Consider the following 15,231-nt stretch of genomic DNA (forward strand, 5'->3'; position numbering starts at 1 on the left):
TGCACGAACACACATACACTCACACACAAATGCATGACACACATGCGCACACACATGCACACACACATGCACACACACATACCCCACTCCTCTACCAGGACCAACACAGCCCCTCCGTTCCTGCTCGCGTGGAAGGAGGGCACCCAGCCAGGTTTCCTCCCTTTGAATTGAGCGCCAGAGACTAACAGTGACCTGTGGTGGTTTTTCCAATTCTCTTCCCATTCTGTCAAGGACAGAGGAGATGCTTTGTGATACAAGGGGGAAAAAGGAAGGAGAAAAGGGAAGAAAGTGAAGTGAGGGAAGTCCTCCGCAGAGCAGCCTGGGGAGGGGTCTAGGGCCCAGCCTAGGCCCAGCCACTTCCTGAGGAGACCAGGTGGCGGTCTCCCAGGCCTGCAGACCTCAAGGCAGCCCAGTCCTCCTCTGTAGTCCCTACGCGTTGCCCTGGTGCGGACATCCCTGGCTATGCTCTCCAGGTAGATGTTCCTTTTAGCCTCTGCCTCAGCAGAAATCTGAAGATCAGGCCAATTTCGTGGTCTCTCAGACGTCTGTAAACAGGAGGCCGTGGCTCCTCCGGAGACAGGGAGCCTCTCACTGTACTTCCTTCTCTTGGCTCCAAAGACATAGAATGGTTGCTATGGGGATTCCTGCATTTGTAGAGTAAGTTTTCAGAAAAAATAGTGACTCACAAGTCCTTTAAGGAGGAACAGAGTCAATCCTTGGGGACGATATGATCTAATAGGGTTTAAAAGAGGAACCGTGGCGGGCTGCAGTTGGCGGGCTTTTCTTCTTTTCCTCTTTGATCCTCATGGGTGGACGAAGCCCACCAGTGGCTCAGGTACTCTGGCACCACCATTTGCTTCTTTGTGACATCTGAGGACAGGTGTTAAAAATAATTTGGAAATGGCCAACTAGGACCCGGCACACTGGCTCACTTTGAGAGGCTGCAGTGGGAGAATTACTTGAACCCAGGAGTTCGAGACCAGCCTGAGTAACATAATGAGACCTTGTTTCCACAAATAATTAAAACAAAAAAACTAGTCAAGTGTGGTGGTGTATGCCTGTAGTCCCAGCTACTCAGGAGGTTGAGGCTGTAGGATGACTTGAGCCCAGGCGGTGGAGGCTGCAGTAAGCCATGGTTGTGCCACCATGAAAAGAAAAGAAAAGAAAAGAAGGAAGGAAAAAGAAAGAAAGAGGAAGGAAGGAAGGAAGGAAGGAAGGAAGGAAGGAAGGAAGGAAGGAAGGAAGGAAGGAAGGAAGGAAGGAAAAGGAATTCCTAGCTAGGCTAACGGGGAGAGTTACTGTCAGTTTCCACAAGGGTCTTCATGGTCACCTCTGAGCCTCGCTGGCTGGGTGAAGTTATTAGCCCAAGGGTGCCACAGGGCTTTTGCACAGTCATCTGCATTATGTCTGGCCAGGCAGAGGGCTTTCCCTGCACCGATTTTCCTGGAAGCCTGGGGTTAGCAGCATAGACTGGAAACTAAGGTACACAAAGGGGAGGGACTGAACCAGGTCCCCTTATATGTGAGTACATACAGTTACTTAGGCTAGGAAGCCAGGCCTTCTAAGCAGCTAGGGCCAACAGAGCAGGAGCCAGGAGGAATGATTTTATGAGCAAACTTATTTTCCAACATCAGGAAAAAAGAAAGTTGGCTGTTGGGAGTGATAAGGAGAAAGAATGATGAGGAGCTCAAATCAGGTGGACACCTGATTGAGATGATCCTTCTTTTCTTTAGAAAAGAGTACCACACTGGCTGTCACCTGTGTGACCTTGAGGAAGTCACTCTCCCTCTCAGCTTTCTCATCTGCCAGGTGAAAGGGCTGGGCTTCCATGAGCTTGGTTCCCTTCCAGCAATGATGCTTGTGTACTGCACCTGTGCTAGGAATACTAGTAAGGGGGTCTCCATGCTAAAATCAGTGTTCCAGGATCCCGCATGGCCCACAGCACCAAGCCCAGCCTTCTCAGCTTTGAGCTGAAGGCTCTGGGTAACCTGATCCCAGCCCATCGGTCCTGTCTTAATCTCCCACTCACCATTTCCTGTGGATTACTTATTGTTCTATCCTCCCAGCCTCCATGGCCTTGTTCGCACCTGCTACCAGCAAAGCACACCCCTCCTGCCCCAGTGCCCTGGCCTGAAGATGTCCTGTTAGTCTTTCAGCTGTCAATGAAGATGGCCCCCTTTTCAACAATCCTTCCTGGAATCCTGAGTTTGGGGGTCCTGATCTTCCCAATCCCGTATCCATAGTCACTGCCTTCACCTGAATGCGATTGCAATTCTCTAGCCCTTCAATTCAACAAATATTCCGGAATGATTATTAGCATGTGCTGTGACAATGACAAATTCCGATACAGGAAGACATGAATCAAATGATCATGTTCATCCATGCATGATTAGAAACAGGGAAGGGTAAAGAAGGAAGAGAAAATGGCTTCCTGAGAGCTTGCCTGGGGTCTGGAAGGATGAACACGGAGCTGGGGGCATGGAAGGGAGCCAGGAGAGGTGAATGGGCTGGGTTGGCCTCTTGAGGCTGGGAGAGGTAGATGGTGTGCCTTGATCAGAGGAGCCATCTGGGAATCCTTTGATGGTTTTAAAAAGGGGAGAAACAGATCCAATTTTTATTTCAGAACAATCATGCTGGCTGTTCGTGGAGAATGGCCTGGAGCACTGGGTCTCCGCCCCAGCTGCCTGGGAGAAACTGTGTGGAAGGAGCCATATCCCCTGGCCTCCCCTCCAGACTCCAGACATCCCCAGTCACCTGGCTGGGAGGGAGGCAGAAGAGAATCAGGGGTGCACCTGGAGTCCCTGCGGGGGTCCAGCCGGGAGATGGGGGCAACTTGGACAGGGATGGTGGCAGAGGGATTGGGCCCGGGGGCATTTGGGAGATGAAAAGGGCAAGGCTTGGCCATGAATTCCCATGAGATAAAAGAGAAGGAATTGTCAGGATTGAGCCCCAAGTTTCTAGCTCGTGCAAATAAATAGAAAGGGGGCATCCACTGAGCTTGAGAGCATGGGGAAGGGGTGTTGGAGACTCTTCTGGGGACCCTTGCAGACTCCTGTAACCCCTTTGAGTTCTCGCAGGCAGAGGCCGCGGTGGGGGGGGAGCAGGCCTTGGCAGGGTACCCACCCGCCACCCGGCACCCTCCATCCTAGTAGCCCTTGGGGAGACACACTGTGGTCCAGGGGAAGGGTACGGAGAGGCAGAGGAAGCCAACCAGTGTTCTTGGACAGCCCACCATGTGGTCAAAGGACCAGACAGGTTGTTTGGAAGCGTCTCTGAGGCACAAAGCGTCAGGACTCTGCTCCCTGAGCCCTCCCAGCAGGAAAATGAAAACTCTGCAATGGGCTCCCAGGGAGGCGGGGCTGGAGGTAATTCCTGCCGCAGGGGTTTCTGAGCAGTCAGAACATCTGCCCACGTTGATGTCTTCCAGCCACCTGATTCGGTGACTTGGGGCCTTTGGGTTGGGGGAGTGGGATCTTAGGCCTGTTTTTGGGGGTAATAAATTTTGTGACCTTGGAGGAGTCACTTATCTCCCAGATCCTGGGATGGGCAGGAGGAGGAGTGAGACCCGGCCTGCCCTCTCCCTAGAGGCTCACCAGCTCTCTGGAGACAGACACGTCCTGGGCGAAGAACAAATCCCACTCAGCCAGGCAGTTTCCTGGAGGAGGAGGAGGGAGAGGAAGAAGGCAGGAAGAGGAGGGCAGGGTGCAGAGGGGGAGAAAGGAAGGAGGGGAGGAGGAGGTGAAGAGAAAAGGGAGGAAGAGGAAGGAAGAGGAGAAAACCTGTTTTCTGTCTTTAACTGTCCTGGGGGCTCTGTGCTCTTCCTCAGTCAGAACTCCCCCCTCAGGTCCCCCCCACCACCCACCTCAGGTCCCTCCCCACTTCCTGTCTCTCCCCCACTCATATCCCTCTCCCCTTGTGTCCCTCCCCCCACTGTGTCCCTCCTCCCCTTGTGTCCCTCCCCCCATTGTGTCCCTCCTCCCCTTGTGTCCCTCCCCCCATTGTGTCCCTCCTCCCCTTGTGTCCCTCCCCCTCTCAGGTCCCTCCAGTCCTCATGTCTCTCCGCATCTCAGGTCCCTCCCCGCCTGGTGTCTTCCTCCCCCTCAGGTCCCTCCCAACCTCCTATCCCTCCCCACCTTGTGTTCCCCCACCACTGTGTCTCTCGCCCCCTCATGTCCCTTCCCCCTCAGGTCCCTTCCCCTCTCAGGTCCCTCCTGCCCTCGTGTCCCTCCCCTTCTCAGGTCGCTCCCCCTTCAGGTCCCTCCCCTGCTCTTGTCCTTCCCCTCCTCAGGTCACTCCTCCCCTCACATCCCTCTGTCTTCATTTACGGGCAGGAGAAATTTCAAAGTGTGTTTGTACCACAATTACTTTAAAACTCTGAAGTTGACCTTTAAGGGTTTGTGTATGTTTTAATTTTACTTTTACATGATAACCTGCAATAACTACACAAATGCATGCATTTTTCTGCTTATTTGTAAGTGCTTTCTTTAAAACTGCTTTTTTCTTACATCCTTTCAGTCCCTTTCCCTATGCCTGGAGCCTGGGTACCAGCTATTGAAAACTACTTTTCTCCTTATTCATTCTAACATATTCACACATAAAGGTTGTCATTCCTTTTTGTCACTATTTTACAAAAATTGGATCATACCATATACAATTATCTGCTATTTGTTTTGCTCATCTAACAATAAATACACTGTGAAAATCCCTTCAGATGAGTAGATATCAATCTTATTCATTCTTTTTTTTTTTTTTTTTTTTTTTTGAGACAGGGTCTCACTCCCTTGCCCATGTTGGAGTGCAGTGGTACAGTCACAGTTCACTGCCGCCTGGCCTCCAAGACTCAGTCGATCCTTTCACCTCAGCCTCTCGAGTAGATGGGACTACAGGCATGCACCACTGAACCTGGCTAATTTTCGTATTTTTTGTAGAGATGGGGTTTCGACATGTTGCCTAGGCTGGTCTTAAACTCCGAAGCTCAAGAGATCCACCTGCCTCGGCCTCCGAAAGTGCTGGGATTACAGGCCTGGGCACCGTGCCCCGCCTCTTAACTACTTTTTTTTTTTCTTTCTTTCTTTTTTCTTTTTTGTTTTTCAGGTTGCAGGGTTTTATTTCAGCAACATAGCGACAGTCAAGCAGAGCCACACAGCAGGGGCAGCTACAGCTGCCTCAGGAGGCGGCAGCAGCGGCGCTTTTGCAGCTGCTCTCTCTCCCAGCATCCTCTGCTTCTGCTTGGCCCGGCACTTTCCGGCAGAACAGTGGGCCCCCAGGGCCTGTTAGCGGTCCTGGTAGGCCGGGGCCACCTGGGTGAACTGCTGCACTTCCTTGGCCCGGTTCTGCCTGTTGTTGTCTCCTTCGCTCTACTGACAGGCCTTGAGCCGCTCCTGGATAATACTGACGATTTCTTGATCGACTTTGTAGTCCCTCCTCCGCTGCATTCGGCTTCATATATGCGCAAGATGTCCTCCTTGCGCTCGGTGATGTCCGGCACGCGGCGGTACTGCCGGTGGTAGTAGTAATACCTGTTCTTTGCGTGCTGCCACTCTGGGACCTCTCACGAGGGTCACGGGTCGGTCCACGAGGAGGTTGAAGGCCTTAGTCAGGTAGACGACAGTGCTGGCGTGTGGCGCGGGGGCGCGGGGTCCACATCCTTGTCTTCGCATGGCTGCAGTGAGCGCGGACTCCGCTCCGGGACGCGCTGCCCTGGCCTCCGCCTCGGTCCGGGTCCCTACTCATTCTTTTTAATGGTTGTGTAATATTACATGGTGTGAACTTAATAAAGGACCCCTTCGCAGCCAAGAGATTTTTTTCCCCCAATGAGAAAACAGATTTTTTTTTTAAATGTTTGAGATTTTAGTGAATTCTTTTCATACGGCAAGGAGCTGAACTACCTGTATTGTTCAGAAGCCAAGTTCAGCAGTCTTGTATGTGGGATGTCTGTAAAGAATAAGAAATGGGATGGGCGCAGTGGCTCACGCCTGTAATCCCAGCACTTTGGGAGGCCGAGGTGGGCGAATCACGAGGTCAGGAGTTCGAGACCAGCCTGGCCAACATGGCGAAACCCCGTCTCTACTAAACATACAAAAACTATCCGTGGGTGCCTGTAATCCCAGCTACTTGGGAGGCTGAGGCAGGAGAATCGCTTGAACCCGGGAGGTGGAGGCTACAGTGAGCCAAGATCGCGCCACTGCACTCCAGCCTGGCGACAGAGGAAGACTCCCTCCCCCCCGCCAAAAAAAAAGGAATAAGAAAGGGACTGTGCCCCAAGGAGTCTGCGCTTTTACCAGGAGGCAGAGCCACACGTGGTCATGAGACAACAGCCTCTGGCAGCTGCACGGAGGAGAGCTCCACGGAGCCTGCGGGAGGGAGGGCTTGAGACTGGCCCGCTGGGAGGGTACAGCTCTGGCAGGAAGCCTGGAAGGGCAGGTGTGGAGTCAGACGTGATCTGATGTTCTGTGTGGCCAAGACAGAAAGCCAGGCAGGAAAAACCCAGTTACTCAGAAGATTGGTTGAGCAGCCACCTCCCTCCCACTGACCGCCCCCTAGGAATCTCTATAGTCTTAGCTTATTTTCAGCTTTTAGTTTCCTCTAGTCGGAGGTTGGGCCCCTGGTCTCTTGATTTTCTAACTGCAGAAAGAAGGGATGAAAGTCTGAGATTTCAATCAAAAGCTTAAGAAAATAATAATCCTTGGTTGCCCTAATTCTTTCCTGAAAATACCTCACACTAACAGAAATTGCCTTTAAGCCCCTTTTCTTTCATGCTTTAAATTTCTTTCTTAATTAAAAAGAGTTGTTTACTTGATGTGGGCTCCAACATGCTTATTTATTTTAACTTATCTTGTTTCTTTTTTCCTTATCTTCATGACTTGGTAACTCTGTAACTCTCTCTTCTTGTGTCTTAAAATGTTGGTTGTCTCTGTCACTGACATGACCTAATAAGGAACTTCATAATCAGCCCTTTTCTATTCTCACAGAATAGAAGTTGTGTCAATAACAAATGGAAATCACTGAGCTCCAGAATTCAACTGCCCTAAACTGGCTGCTTGTCCCAATCAGAGATTTTAGAATGTTTTCCCTTTAAGATGAATTTCAGTTTTACTCAATCCTACTAATGTTTGATGACAATACTCATAGAAAACTAATGATAAATTAATGTCTGCTTTTCAAAGTACCTGGTTGAGTTCACTGTGTAAAAATAATAATAATAATAAAGGCAGCCAAACTGATGATTGGCAGAATTTTTTCCCGTCACTTAAGGCGATTGAGTTGCAGTACCTAGTCTGAGAATGCCTCAGAGACACACCACCCAGGGACTTGGATCCTTGATCTCAGAAAGATTGTGATCGAATTAAGTCTGACTCAACAAATAAGGTCACTGGAAAGAAGTGCTGGCATTAAATTTACCGTTAACGCCAGGGTTAATTTACTAAACAGTCATCTGCATGTGGTTCCACAAGACCTCTGGGTAAATTCCAGAAACTGCCTGGGAGGAAGATAGCTTGCGCATGAAGTCACTGAATCCTGGTCAGTGTGACTCTTGGTGATCATCTCTCAGTACACCAAAAAGCGTTTCCAAAGACAGGACGCCACTGTGGGGTGGAAAGCCTTTGGAAGCTATGGAAGGTGACTTCTTATGTTAAGTCTAGAAACGGGATGGCAGGAGGACAAGAAACTGAGACTCTGGTTCCGGGATCCTGGAGTCCTAGTTCCACCACAGATGTTAACTGGGCTCAGCTATTCAGGTCACTGACTGGTTCATCTTAGAGTTGTTTCTAGACTAGATATTTATTGCCCTGGATTACAAAGACGGGAAAGTAAGAGTTCTGTCCATCAGCCAGTTGTCAGGCATAAATGATGTCTTTCCCTTGCTTCCTGCACCACAGTTTGCTTATCTGTCAGATGGAAACGCTAATTACTTACTTACCTACTCCTCACCTCCAGGGCTGTTCACATGAGTAAGAAGAGAGTATGGATATGAATTTGCCTTACAAAGGGAAAAGTTCCACACAAATAGAAAACACTAGCGGAAATAATTTCTAGATTCTTCCTGCTGAAGCTTTTCAACTATTTCCAAAACACATCATTGCTGAGCCTGTGCAAGTTCAAATGGCAAAACCCGAAGAGTCAGTGGCATTGCCTCTTCTCTAGCCAGAGCCTTGGGGGCCGTCAGCCTGCACCTGCCTGTTTGTTCTGCCATTGCCTCATTCGCTCTGACTTGGACACCGGGGAAGCCAGAACCACAGAGGCACTTCTCAGCTTCCTCCTGAAACAGCCCTCCTCAGCTTCTCAGCTGTGTCTCCCGGGTCTTCTCACAGAATTCTTGGCCAGGAATCCACCTTCCTTAAAGCAAATCAGGTCTCCCGATTTCCTAGAGCCAGAATAGCATAGGGGGCAGCTGTGGGCCTTGGAGCCAGACAGACCCTTACTAATTATCCATGGATCTTGCTGAACCTTGGTTTCTCATCTGTAAAATGCGGGTAATGAAGCTACATTCCTGGCCATCTATGAGTTTGAAATAAAAGAATATGGGGGCCGGGTGCAGTGGCTCACGCCTGTAATCCCAGCACTTTGGGAGACTGAGGCAGATGGATCACCTGAGGTCAGGAGTTCGAGACCAGCCTGGCCAACATAGTGAAACCCTGTCTCTACTAAAAATACAAAAATTAGCCAAGTGTGTTAGAGGGTGCCTGTAAACCCAGCTACCCGGGAGGCTGGGTCAGGAGAATCACTTGAATACAGGAGGTGGAGGTTGCAGTGAGCTGAGATCACACCACTGCACTTCAGCCTCGTTGACACAGCAAGACTCCATCTCAAAAAAAACAAAGAAGAGTATGGGTGAAAGGGCCGGGTGTGTCACGGAAGTTGAATGTGTGTCCTTTTCCTTTTTCCCTTGTTCCTTTCCTGTACAGCTGCCCACCAGGCACTGTCTCCTTTCTCCTGGGAAGGCGCTGCATTGTTTCCCTGCAAAGGAGGTCCAGAAAGCAGACCCGGCCCCATGTCTGTGCATCTGCTCGGAGAAGGCCTCCTGAGGAGCACACCGACACCCTCCCCTTCCATATTGGCCTTCCCTGCACCATTTCAGGATCTTGCCTCTTTGGAATTGTGTGTATGTGGAGGGAACATCTGGAGGTGTCCCTTAATTTTTCATGTTACATCTGGACGTGTCACATAGCCACAACCGTAACTGTACATGGAGAATCATGTCGTGTGTGCTGTGGGCAAGCCAAGAGGTGGCTTTGTGTGCTCTGCTCTTCTGCCAGCCTGGCCCAGTGCAGGTGCTGTGTGACCCCGGAGGAAAGAGTCATTCAGAGGGCCTGAAGAAGGGAGGAGTCGGTGGCTTGCAAGGTGCACTCCCACTTCCTGTGGTTTTCACAGGCAATTACATGATAAGGACTGGAGATGAAATGAAGCAAAATCTTCTGGGGTCACTTGAGCTATTTCTTTTGAGTACAGGTCTCTGGGATAGCATGGCCTGTCAGCCACACCCGTTTCACACCTGTTGGCAGCTCCATTCTGTAGGGGAGCAAGTGTCCAGTCCTGGGAGCTCTGGCTGCAGGGATGCTAGGAATGTCCACCCTGTCCTGGGGCCTGCCTTCGCCTCTGCCCCTCCACTGCCTCTCCATCCCTCTTCCTCCTCTTTATTTTTGTCTGTCCCTATGGCTGTCAGTGGGGTCTTGAGTCACCTATGTCATCATATCAGGAACATTGTGTGTTCCAAAGTGTGCTTGGTGGAACACTTGTTACTTGAAACAGTGCTTTGTAAAATGGATCCTGAGGCTAGCAGCTGGGAATGCCGCATCCTCTATCTCCTTCTTGTGGATTTATGATTCAGATTCTCGATTAACCCTGAAGAATCCCATAATAAATGGTTTGCTTTTGCTTCATAGTTTTGCCCAAACATTTTTGATCATGGATCCTTTCGTATGAATTCCCAAGAAACACTTATTAGCAGGATTTGGTGAATCACATTCTGGGAAAAGCAGGCATGAACAACGTATTATTTGTAGGAATGCTATGAAGTCAAACTCACCAGTGAGAAATCTGGCATCAGAGGGCTGTGGAAAATGTGTGTGCTTTTTTTTTTTTTTTTTAAATAAAAATATCACATTGGTGCAGATCAGACGTTCCCACCCCCTCACCACAAAAAGACCCTTTTTAGTTCTTTCCTCAAGGGATTCCATGTTTTAAAGGCTTTTAACTACCTAACAAACTACATTTATTGAATAATAATTTATTTCTTTGAGTTTTATTTATCAAAGACATCCAACTGCCAATTAGTGCTTCTGATCAGTCAAGATAACCACAGTTGCCACACTGGGTTGATATGACTCCAGCCCAAAGCAAATAAACTTAATGTTTTATTTAGTCTGGGAACGTCATTGAGGTAAACGTATGGTTTCCTCTGGGCTTTTTGATATCTCGAAAATAGGTTGCAGACCCCCCTTGCTGCCTTCATGGAGTGCAGGATGGGTGGAAAGCAGGACCACGGACGGAAATGCAGAGGACGCACAGCTGTTAGGAGGGCGGGAGGGATGGGGGATGGGGATGGTGACTAGGGCTACACCAGGACCCTGGAGAGTAGAGACTAAGTGGCTAGAGCCACTGTGAAGACTGGGGGTCCCAGGGTTGGGGGGTCCAGATCCTGGTGAACAAGTGAGAAGCTACTAGCCAAAGGCACATTCATGGTGTACCCTTAATGTGGGCAAAAACCTGGACACAACACCTTCCCTGTGTACCCTGGCTGCATTGTACCCACCCTTCCCCCAGCACCCAGAAAAGGCCCAGGGAGGACAGGGCAAAGGGGAGTGAGGCGGGCTCCTTCGCTGGGATGCTTTCCCCAGACCTCTCTGATGCATTTTTCAATCACGAGCTACTATGAGGTGGATGCGTTGCCATGGCCACCTTCAGTGCCAGTAGAGCCCTTGGGGGATTAAGGCCCCTGAGGATTCTGCGGTCAGCTTGCTCCTCACCTCGAAGGAGAGACCTCTGCCCAGGGAGCTCATCCTTGCTTAGCAGAACCTGGGCCACTGTTCATATGGCAAGGATGAGGCACTAGAGCCAGATTCAGGCTCATCAAGCGGTTCCGTCTCAGATGATGGAGAGCCATGCGCTCCCTAAATAGAGGGTTTCCTGGCGCATTGGAGATGGGACTCAACATCCTGTAATCCACTTTCCACCTGACTTTACAGAAAAGATGTTACTCGAAGTAAGAGAGGGGGCTCCTCCACAGGAGAAAAGTGCTCAGGTCATGCCCTTTGCAGCCCCAGTCAGCCTCCATGGGCTGGGTCCTGAGTCCCTCCTGGACCCCCAGGTACCCTCGGAGCCCCAGATCCCTGCTTAGCAATGGCCTCGAAGTAAAACACACGATCCTACTTCGTGCCTCTCCTCCCTCATTAGCCTGGACAACATTTTCCCAAAAGATACAATCTGTGTCTGGCAGAAGCCCACTTGCAAAAATAAATTCTTCCCTGAGCATTTTTTCCAGGCGCATTTTAGAAATAAATCTGGGTGATGCCTTTTACCCATTTCCAATGCCAAACATGCTGAACCCCGAGGCCTTGTTCTGTGGTGTAAACGTTACGATAAGGAAGGAATCAGGATCTTCTCAGAAGAACCCACCACTGCCTCTAGCAGGGAGGCTGAGCAGTCCCCGCAGCTGTACCCAATGCAAACCGCTGCTGCTCAGATGTGGGGACACAGGTGGATGGAGCTCACAGCCTGGGTCTCAGGACAGCACAGCCGTGCCCATCCCTCTCACCCTGCCAGGCTCTTCCGCAGCAGGGAGCCTTCCTCTGGTTTCTGGGTGCACTGACAGCTGCAGCAGCTACAATCTCCTTGATACCCATTCATTCATTCATTCATTCATTCCTTCATTTATTCATTCCCTCACTAAATATTTATGCTGAGTGCCTGTTATGTGTCAGGCACCGTGCTAAGAGCTGGAAATACAGCAGTGAGCAAGTGCCCATGGGGCCTGGCATGTACGGGGCACTCTACTCACAGCACAATGACCAAGTGCATGAGCTGGAAGGCAGGAGGAAGGGAGGAAAGGAGGCGTCTATGCAGTCGGCACCCTCTGCTTTTGTGTGCACCATCTCATTGAATCTTCCCAACCGCACTCCGTGATTAGAAGGTGTCCCCATCCCCCTTTTCACAGAAAAAACAGCCAAGTTCCAAAAGAAAGGGCAGAGATGGATTGATACAGCTTGTCTAATTTCAGAGCTCTGAACTCTCTCATCCATGCACACTACAACGGCACTCACAAGCTCACAAATGCACAGGGACACATACTCACCCCCTCACACACCTGGACTGTGCATCCCTGCTCCGGGGGTACCCAGTGACTGAGTCATGCGCTAACATTCTACTTTTCTTTTTCCTTTTTCTTTTAGAAAGAGTCTTGCTCTGTCACCCAGTCTGGAGTGCAGTGGCACGATCTTGGCTCACTGCAACCTCTGCCTCCTGGGGTCAAGAGATTCTCCTGTCTCAGCCTCCTGAGTAGCTGGGATTACAGGCATGCGCCACCTTGCCTGGCTAATTTTTGTATTTTTTTAAATAGAGATAGGGTTTCCTCATGTTAGTCAGGCTGGTCTCAAACTCCTGACCTCAGGTGATCCGCCTGCCTTGGCCTCCCAAAGTGTTGGAATTACAGGCGTGAGCCACCACGCCTGGCCAACATTCTACTTTTTTTCATCATAACCATGTTCTGAGCACCCACTCTGGCTCCTGTATGCTCCTGTCTGGGCCCAGGAACCCAGAGCAACAGGGGAGACTGAGTCCCTGCCCTTCAGGCATGTGCTGTCTAGTAAGGAAGCCACTGGCTGTGGCTGCTGTGTGAAATGTGATTAAATCTACATTGAGATGTGCTGTGAGTGTGAAATACATACTGAGTTTCTAAGACTTAGTAAGAAGAAAAGAATGCAGAAAATTCCATACTTTAACCAGGTTGAGCACCCCTTATCTGAAATGCTTCAGACCAGAAGTGTTTTGGATTTCGCATTTTTTTCTGTTTTTTGGAATACTTTTTGCATATACATAAGTGAGATATCTTGGGGATGGGACCCAAGTCTAAACGTGAAATTCATATATGTTTTGTATACACCATATATACATAGCCTGAAGCTAACTTCATATAAGATTTTAAATAATTTTGTGCATGAAACAGAAGTTTTGGCTGGATGTTGACTGCGACCCGGCACAGGAGGTCGGGGCGGAACCCTCCTCTGGTGGAGTCATGTCAGCACTCAAACACTTTTGGAGTTGGGAGAATTTCAAAGCTCAGATTTTTTTTTTCTTTTTTTTTTTGAGACGGAGTCTTGCTCTGTTGCCCAGACTGGAGTGCAGTGGCCAGATCTCAGCTCACTGCAAGCTCCGCCTCCCGGGTTCACGCCATTCACCTGCCTCAGCCTCCTGAGTAGCTAGGACTACAGGCGCCCGCCACCTCGCCTGGCTAGTTTTTTTGTATTTTTTTAGTAGAGACAGGGTTTCACCGTGTCAGCCAGGATGGTCTTGATCTCCTGACCTCGTGATCCACCCGTCTCGGCCTCCCAAAGTGCTGGGATTACAGGCTTGAGCCACCACGCCCGGCCCAAAACTCGGATTTTTAAATTAGGGATATGCAACCTGTGTGAATCACACGTTGAAACTATATATCTTTTGGATATATGGGGTTAAAGAAAAAGTATATAAAAGATCATTTTCCATGCTTCTTTTAAAAAAATGTGGTGGCGGCTGGACACGATGGCTCACGCCTGTAATCCCAGCACTTTGGGAGGCTGAGGCGGGTGGATCACGAGGTCAGGAGATCAAGACCATCCTGGCTAACACGTGACACCCTGTCTCTACTAAAAATACAAAAAATTAGCTGGGCAAGGTGGTGGGCGCTGTAGTCCCAGCTACTGGGGAGGCCGAGGTAGGAGAATGGCGTGAACCCGGGACGCGGAGCTTGCAGTGAGCAGAGATCGTGCCACCGCATTCCAGCCTGGGAGATAGAGCAAGACTCCATCTCAAAAAAAAAAAAAAAAAAAAAAAAAAAAATGTGGTGGCTACTTACCTGTTTGAGCTTGCAGGAGCATATTTTAAAAACGTGGCTACTAAAACATGTAAAGCCACATATGTGGCTCACGTGTGTGCTCACATGATATTGCTGAGGGACAGTGTGGCTGGAGATGGAAAGACAAACCGTAAGCTAGCGCACGCATGCGGAACAAGGGTGCCTGCAAGCAGGGGAACAGGCCAGGGAGGAAGCAGTGCAGGGTGGGTGGATGCCGGCAGTCAGGATGGGTGGCCTCAGGGGTGGAGGGGGAGCCAGGAGAGGGAGGAGCCGGGAGTGAGCGCAGGATGAGTCATTTCTTACCCTGCGAGGGGCTGGGACCTGGGTCCTGGAGGAAGGAAGGAGATCCAGGGAGCTGTACAGGCGCCTTCCTTTTTTCCTTCCCCGACTGAGCGAGGGGTCCCGGCACTGCGGGGGCCCTCTGGAGGTCACCACCTCCATCCAGCCTTTCGGTTTCAGAGGGTCAGTGTCTGCCATGGTCCTGATCTAGGGTTGGCAAATGGTCCTCTGGCCCTGCCCTCACAGGTGCTCACTCCACAGGTGCATTAATCCAGTGCCTGGGATGGTCCAAGCCTGCTGTCAGCACTGCAGAGGTGGTGGTGACCAATCAAAGTGCCTGCTCCAGGGCAGCTCATAGCAAGCGTGGGGTGGCTGGAGACAGACAATAGGCAAAGGAACAACTACATGTGTCAGGTGTGGTCAGTGAAAAGAAAAATCAAGAGGGAGGATGGATGGGTGGGCGCTGTGTTAGAGAGAATGTGACATTTCAGGAGGGACCTGAATGAATTCAGGGATGGAGCTATGAGCACACCAAGAGGAAGAGCATCCCAGGGAGCTGGAACAGCAGGTGTGAGGTAAGAGCATGCCAAGGACAGCATCAGGTCCACCAGTGGGACAGACGGGAGGAGCGAGTAGCCAAAGGTGAGGTCAGGGAGCCTCCGTGTCAGGGTGAGGCCCAGGCAGATGAGTCTCACGAGTATCCTCCATAAGCGGCAGTTATGGCTGTCACTATTATTAGGCTCTAGAAGGCCACACCTTCCCTAGAAGGATGACAACTGCCACCACCCTTAGAATCTTCCAAGTGGAGGGGTGGTGCCTCTGGCCTCAGGGCTTGGTGCATAAAAAATGGGACAGCCACACACTTTCTTTTGCTCAGCATATGCTAGCAGTTCATGAGACAC

General features: G+C 50.3%; 1 pseudogene; it reads right to left on the reverse strand.

Annotated features, from left to right (window-relative positions):
- Positions 1–5,105: 5,105 nt before the first annotated feature.
- LOC126959293 (uncharacterized) lies at positions 5,106–14,527 on the reverse strand (annotated as a pseudogene).
- Positions 14,528–15,231: the final 704 nt, after the last annotated feature.

Source organism: Macaca thibetana, chromosome 7 (genome assembly GCF_024542745.1).
Source record: "Macaca thibetana thibetana isolate TM-01 chromosome 7, ASM2454274v1, whole genome shotgun sequence".
NCBI classification, from domain to species: Eukaryota; Metazoa; Chordata; class Mammalia; order Primates; family Cercopithecidae; genus Macaca; species Macaca thibetana.